This window comes from Oryza sativa, chromosome 4 (assembly GCF_034140825.1).
Source record: "Oryza sativa Japonica Group chromosome 4, ASM3414082v1".
Lineage (NCBI taxonomy): Eukaryota > Viridiplantae > Streptophyta > Magnoliopsida > Poales > Poaceae > Oryza > Oryza sativa.
In genome coordinates, this window is record NC_089038.1 from 20397519 (window position 1) to 20405856 (window position 8338).

Below are 8338 nucleotides of genomic sequence, written 5' to 3' on the forward strand. Positions count from 1 at the left end.
GAAGTACTAATATGGATAGATTGAAACATTAAGAACTAAACCGATTCTTACATGAAATTTAGATGACCACTTTAGCTATTCACCCTTTAGAAAATATCTCTGAAGGCTAAATGTTTTCAAAATGGAGGGAGTATTGTTGAGTGTTTATAGGCAGTGCATATAATGTTTTATCATTAGGTGACGTGGATAGAATTAAGTACTTTAAGACAGCTGGAGATAGTCGTATTTGTACTTGTACATGTCCTGAGCAATTCGTCGTGACACATGCATATACAAATTAAATCGTGATCGTCAGGTTGACCTAGCTGATCATTACCTACATTGTGCATGCAACTGTCACAAATTATTGATCAACACCAAGTCATAATTTGAAAGCGATCCAGGGTGTGGGGCCTGTGGGGGGCTTGAAGGCCATTATGAATTCAATCGGCCAATAATTCTTGGCGTCATTAGCAAAACAATTTAGCATTTTTCAATCCTTTTTTATTACAAGACTTACAAATATACTAGATCTGCATAATGTCTTTTTCATCGCGCCTACGTCATTGCAAGAAATTCACCGGGCCCAAACTTTGTAGTTGTATTAAAGTTTGTTTCAAATTATACTGTCAGCTTCAGCATAGCTCATACATGTATTTAGAAAATAAAGGAAGGATGGGTGGAATTGGCAACACTACCAACTCAAGGATTCTATATCAAAAGTTTAAAAACACAAGGATTCCTAGTTAATGCTGAAGGTTTGTTTGGTTATAGGGGACTGGGATAAGATGTGGCTTATAATATTTAGAGTAAATTACACTTTGGTCCACCTTTTATTACCTAAGTTTTATTTTGAAGTACCACCCATAAATCTATCTTTTCAATTTGGACCAGGTAAATTTACCATTGTTGTGGTTTGGACTACCATAAATAACTTTTCTCGTCATATCTAACTTCCCTTTCGGCAAACATATGAACCATACATAGAGGAGTTCGCCCGTACACTAGCGTTGATGTGTTTAATGTCGTTGATTGTACCAAAAAAAATCGTTCATGGTGGTCCAAATCGCAACAATGGCAAATTTATCCGGTTCAAAGTGAAAAGATATGTTTAAGGGTGGTCCAAAGTGAAACTTAGGTAATAAAATATAGCTCAAAGCATAATACACTCTAATATTTAATTAAACCTTGGCATAATTACACATTGCATATCGATTAGTATCAGCTAGTAAGGTGAAAAGAAACATCTCAGTGTTCTCCATTAAGGGCTAAAAATTACCGAGTTAATTAATTGGATCAAAAGAGAGAGATCCGAGTGTTTAATAGAGTGTGCTGAAATTATATGGTATAGCCTAATCGATTGGAAATGTATCAGAGTTGTACGGTAACTATAATACAACTTGCTTAATTCAGTTATAAATATTTGGCGCCCACGACAAATTTGTCAAACTTGAAAATTTTGACCATTAATTTTCTGTTAAATGAGTTTATAAAATGTAAGGTTTATGATAGCATTCATCAAAGCTAATCTATGCATATCTCTTTTTTTTTTCAAAAAAGAACTAATCATTTCAGAAATCTATAGTAAAATTTGAAGAGTTTAACAAAGATCTGGTTCCAGTCATCGAATATTTTAACCGGAGGGAGTACTTCCAAATAGGCACGCAAGTGTGGATGTTAAAACAAATGAGCTGAACACAGCATGCCTATCCTCAATGCAAAACCATGTCCTGAACAGCACCCAAGAAATTTTACTGCTACTAGATTGAGAATTAATCTTGCTCCCCCTCAAACAACCGCGCGTGATATATCCACAAAACGCACAAGAGAATCAATATATCTCGTCAGATACAAAATTACCCGATATCACGATCACGATGATGTAAAGATCACTCCTATCCTAACAAAAAGTTATAAATAGCCTATCGGGAAAATATCTTGTGAAAATGATTGAAGTGTTAAAAACTCTAGTTTTGTGTACATATAAAATATATTCTCACCAAATCTCAAGTACGCACCCAACTTTATTTGAGAGAAGCAAAAATGAAAGATTTCAGATGAACAGTGTTAGGTTACTATTCACCCAAAATTTATAGTTGAGTTTGAACTTGAGATTCTATTAGAATATATTTCTTATCTACTCCTATCTCTATTAAACTTTTTTTATGAATTTAGAGCAAAATTATTATTCCTGAATGAACAAGTTACACGAGCCGATGTATCTACAGACAGAAACGGCACTGATCTATAGTGCAGAATTATATTTGCATTGCCCGCGGCCGATACATCGGCATCGACCTCACCAATGCATCACGGCACAAGGACAGTGCATTGCACCTGCCCGGCCAGTTGCTAGTGCGCGCTTGCAGAAAACCCTTTAATTTTCATCCTAGATTGCAGTCGCGTTTCCTTTTCTGATCGAAGAGGAATATATATATATATATATCGAATAATTTGGCTGCAGCCATATTGACATTGACAGGGACACTAGCCTAGCTAGATATAGGTTTAACGACCGATATATACATATCGCCGTCGCTTTCGCGGCCTAGTTAGTTAATAATTAATTAATCTCTCGTATACAGTATATGCGTACGTAGGATGAACCTTCTCAATTCGTGCGTATGCGTTGGATCTGCATCGATCGATCGGTGATGCATTATTGGGTGACATATTTAATGGCATATTAATTTTATATATGTGTACGTTTGTATATAGATATAAAACAAAAATGAACACGAAAGAGAGAGGGGGGGAGAACTGGAGAACCTTGTGCGGCTGCGCCGCGGCTACCCGACTTGCCAAAGGTCAACGAATTCTATTTTGCGTCGCTCGCGAGGAAGAAGACAACCGCGGCGGCGACGACGTCACAGAGAGAGAGAGAGAGAGAGAGAGAGAGAGAGAGAGAGAGAGAGAGAGAGACGGCAATCGGAGCTGCAGATTTGATTAATTAACCAGCCGGCGAATTGAAATGAGAAGAATCAAAAATTGGGGCGGCACAAACAAAAGATATGGGACTTGTGGCCCGTAGAATCCGTGTGAAATTTGCAAGGATCTAAGGGCCCCTTTGATTTGTAGGAAAAATGTAGGAATTTTGGAGGATTTCAATCCTATGGAAAAAAATCCTATGAAGGCCTTTGAGACAAAGGATTGAATCCTATCCAATCCTTTAAAATTCCTATGGAATGGGTAATCCTATGCACATTTTGGAGGAAAGTTAGCAAGAGGTCTAACCTCTTGGAACATTTCCTCTGAGTCTATCTCTCTCATCTGATTCCTGCGTTTTTCCTGTGGTCCAATCAAACGGCTATTCCTGTATTTTTCCTATGTTTTGCAATCCTCTGTTTTACAATTGTATTCATGTTAGAATCCTGTGTTTTTCCTATTCCTCTGTTTTTTCATTCCTACGATTCAAAGGGGCCCTAAACGGAGGAATGGTGGTGGGGAGCTAGGGATCTTGTGGATCTGGACAACATGTGTTGCACAGCAGTACACGTTGTCTGTACGAACTTCACAGGAATTTCAGTATTGCCGTTCTTTTCTTTTTATTTATTTTTGGAAGCTACTCTGATCATGGTGCTGGTAGGGTGTTTCTTTTCTTTCTTTTTTGGAGGATGGTTGTGTTTTTTTTTCCATGTTGAACCTACCGTCATAATGTGTACTGTTACATGGTACTCACTCCGTTCTAAATTAAGTTTGAACTTATTTTTGGGATAGATGTAGTATGTGAGCTTATCATTTGAAATGTGTAATAGAAAAAAAAACACACACACACAAATTAAAGGTACTCCTGTCGACGTTTGATGTCTCGACTACGGTATTTGGACAGTATGGGGATCGTTGGTGCTAGGATATACGCGAGACTGAGGTAAAAGAGATGGAGACGAAGATTTTTATACAGGTTCGGGCCCCTGAGCTGTCAGGTAATAGCCCTACATCCTGTTGGCCGAAGCCGGTATTGCTCTTATTCATGATAATCACACCAGTACAATATGTGGGGTAGCCTATCTAACTGTTGTCGACATGGCGGTCTGACGATCTGACTCGTAGTCGACAACAGAGTAGCCTTCCTCCTCGAATCCGTGCCCGGCGAGATCAGAGATAGCGCTTTCGTCTCTCCTAACAGTATCCGGAGACACCGTAGGGTACTAGCCGTGCTTATCCCTGAAGTCGACATCCGGCGGCGTGTCTTGGCGTATGTAGGCTTCTATGTCGATTGTGTTAGGTGTTGATCCTCCATGGTGGGTCTTGTATTTATACCCATAGGTGTCCCCTTATCCAAGTAGAACTAGGGAAACCAATATGGATACAATCCGAGTAGTCCTTGTCGTTTCCATGTAGAACTCTGGTTGTCTTTCCTTATCCGGAACTCCCTCGAGGTCAGTTTCCGTATAAGACATGGTATGTGGTGGATCCTACCGAGATTTAGTCAACTACTATTAGGTATGTGGTATCCATAACCCTGACAGTAGCCCCCGACTTCGATGCAAATGAACGAATTCATATTCTCAACCGCAGACTTCGGAGGAACTGTTATCGAGCTCATGTGACCGTTCTCGGTGAGTTTAGAGATAACGTTAGACTTCCTTTATTAGCCTCGTGCGGGCACCGAAAGGGTTTGTCTAAGTCAATCTCTGATGTCGACCGAGAAAGTACAGAACGTACGACTAAGTCTCCCGTCTTGTTGTAATCGAGAATTTGGATTGAAGTCAAGAAATTTTATCTCGGCGGGTACACCATTTCTTCATTCCATATTCCTTGTCGAGATCCAGCAACCATTCTTGAGCGATCGAGAAGGCGTAGAGTCTGCGACGGAGCCTTGTCAACATTGGTTGTACTCGCCTTAGTCGATCTTGGTGTAGAACCATAGAGACATGTAGTCTTCCACAATGTCGAATAGAATTTTCCTGAAATCAATACTCAGAAAAGAATATCAAATATAAAGAGCCCCCGAGCGAATGCTCAAAGGGTAACATGTTATAATATGTATGGTAAATTAAAAATGAATTAAATTTACCGACCAATGTTTTGTGTATGAGCGTCTTCTCTCTTACCGACTTCGATCAGTCAGTTTGTAGAGTCATACACTCTCCCTAGCCCCCAGCCTTGTCGTCGGAGAATCGTTCTCGGATGATAAGGCTGTTGGACCCTTGACCTGCCTTGGTTGAACAAGCACTGATCCTAGCCCCCAGCCATGAAGTTGGAAAGTTAATTTCCGATTACACGGCTTGGTTAATACGCACGGCGAGAACTCTTACATGACCAGATCTTACATGGTCTTTCGTCTCTACAGGATCCGACAAGGCCTTATTGGCTCTGGGCGTCCCCAGCCGAAGATCCCTTAGGTTCCTCGGAGGCCTTGTCAAGACGGCGTAAAGGGACAGTAGGATATGTTTCAACGCTAGGTGTCGTTGTGGTAAGGGATCTCTGGGTAAAACACTTGCCGATATTGTGTACCTGCTATCAACTTTGTTGAAGTAGAGGTAGTAGGAGAAATCGCTACACCGCTGGTCGAGGACCAGGCAGTAGTCGTAACTCGACCACTTGAAGTGGAAATAGTGGGAGAAACGCTACATCGCTGGTCGAGGACCAGGCAGTAGTTGTAACTCGACCACTTGAAGTGGAAGTAGTGGGAGAGACGCTACATCGCTGGTCGAGGACTAGGCAGTAGTCGTAACTCGATCACTTAAAGTGGAAGTAGTGGGAGAGACGCTACATCGCTGGTCGAGGACCAGACAGTAGTCGTAACTCGACCACTTAAAGTGGAAGTAGTGGGACATCGCTAGTCGAGGACCAGGCAGTAGTCGTAACTCGACCACTTAAAGTGAGGCGAGAAAGATCACTACGTTTTACTGGTTCGAGAACCAGGAGTAGGAGTCTCTTAATCACCTATAGGGGCGCTAAAGTTGGTTTATTACATGTGCATATCATGTGGCCAGCATGACTCATATACCCAACTTATAGCATATCCGGATGTCCGCTCGCAATCATATCGGGTGATCAAGCCGACGGCGTTTGCGAGGAATTATCCGTTAACAACCTTTTCTCGAGTTGTCCAGTGATGGCCGGTGCTATGAGATAGGTCGTCGGTCTTCCTTAGTAGGTTGGGTGCGATAACTCCGCATTTGTCGAGAATGTTCTCGATAATGGAGTGTACTCGACCACAACCTACTCGAGTGCTCAGTTGTTCCTGAAAATTATTTTCTAGAAGGCAAGACATATAGCAGAGGATATCGAGTATGTACTCAAAAACTGCATGGATCTTCTAGTATCATCAGGATATAACGAGCAAATGTAAATGTCAGGGATTATGTAAACCGTAAGCAAGCATGATTTATACGGAAGAAAATAGAGCGAGCCCCCAGCATTAAATTGTAGTCGATTTAACATCGGGGACACTCGCGCAACAGATATTGTATAAAAAACATGCTCTAGGTAAACGTAATAAATTATAGATCTGACAATATTGTATAGACTGGAAAAATAGGTACGGTAAATTGCATATAAATTATTGCATACCTGTGTAGATATATGCCGGATATATCTACGGAATTAGTAGATCAATTTAAAAAATCAATCCACTAATTACCTGTGTTAATGTTGTGACGACCTCGTGTGGTCAAAGCATATGCAACAGCACTGTACGTACCAATATATATGCACACGCGTACATGCATGTCCGGGTAGACATGTATGTGTATTGTATGCATAGGTGTTAGGCTCTGTACAGGGACATCTGATACGCCTCCTGACGTCAGGACGTCGACCGGTTGGTGACGTGGCAACGCACGAGTGGGCAGGAAATTTGGCCATAGCTTCCTGTTATCTCGTCTGTCGTCATGGTCGGTTGCGATCTGCTGCTTCTACCCAGGATAACCGAGTCTGATATGAGTCAACAAAGACCCTGATATCGGACTCGATGCCGTCGTCGGCGAATATCCACTCGAGGTAGTCGATCTGGCCGAGGCTTCATGATGGATAACATCAAAATGCCGTTCTCCGCGTCGGTGACGTCTTCAAAGCTTGGTCGATCTCGAGAGATCGAATTATTGATGACGATGGTTCCGATCTCGTCGGAAGATGTACTTGGATAGGTTGGATCTCCCCACAGCCGAAGTCGTCGAGTAGCTTGTTGTCGGAGAGTCCATCTCTTAAACCCAACTCGTCGAAATCCTGAAGCACCAAAATCCCCCTACCTGGCGCGCCACTGTCGACGTTTGATGTCTCGACTACAGTATTTGGACAGTATGGGGATCATTGGTGCTAGGATATACGCGAGACTGAGGTAAAAGAGATGGAGACGAGGATTTTTATACAGGTTCGGGCCGCTGAGCTGTCAGGTAATAGCCCTACATCCTATTGGCCGAAGCCGGTATTGCTCTTATTCATGATAATCACACCAGTACAATATGTGGGGTAGCCTATATAACTGTTGTCGACATGGCGGTCTGACGATCTGACTCGTAGTCGACAACAGGGTAGCCTTCCTCCTCGAATCCGTGCCCGGCGAGATCAGAGATAGCGCTTTCGTCTCTCCTAACAGTATCCGGAGACACCGTAGGGTACTAGCGTGCTTATCCCTGAAGTCGACATCCGGCGGCGTGTCTTGGCGTATGTAGGCTTCTATGTCGATTGTGTTAGGTGTTGATCCTCCATGGTGGGTCTTGTATTTATACCCATAGGTGTCCCCTTGTCCAAGTAGAACTAGGGAAACCAATATGGATACAATCCGAGTAGTCCTTGTCGTTTTCATGTAGAACTCTGGTTATCTTTCCTTATCCGGAACTCCCTCGAGGTCAGTTTCCGTATAAGACATGGTATGTGGTGGATCCTGCCGAGATTTAGTCAACTACTATTAGGTATATGTGGTATCCATAACCCCGACAACTCCCTCCATTCAAAATATACCGATCAAAATCACTTATATTTTAAGACGGAGGGAGTACTATAATAGACCACCTAATACTACGAATTAAAAAATGAGAGTTTTGCTATGTTTTGAGACGGGGTAGTATGGTTTTTCAATACTACATGAATTGAAAACAAAAAAAATCTGAAAGAGATGTTCCTTATTTACACCTCAAGGAAAAATGAACCATATATCTTATGAAATTGATGATAAGAATGCAATCATGTGAAAATTTTCTACCATTTTCCTATAATCAAATGGGAATATAGGGTAAAATCCGAAAGTTGAATCCTCCAAAAATCTTTTGCAAGCCCTCCATTTTAATGGGACCCTTAATGTTTAACTGTATAAAAGAATGTGAAAAATTCAGAGATCTGGTTAGTCCTGCATATATAGCTCCTAGCATTAACGTGTGTTTCTCTAAACAAGTTATGAACTTCTATATATTGC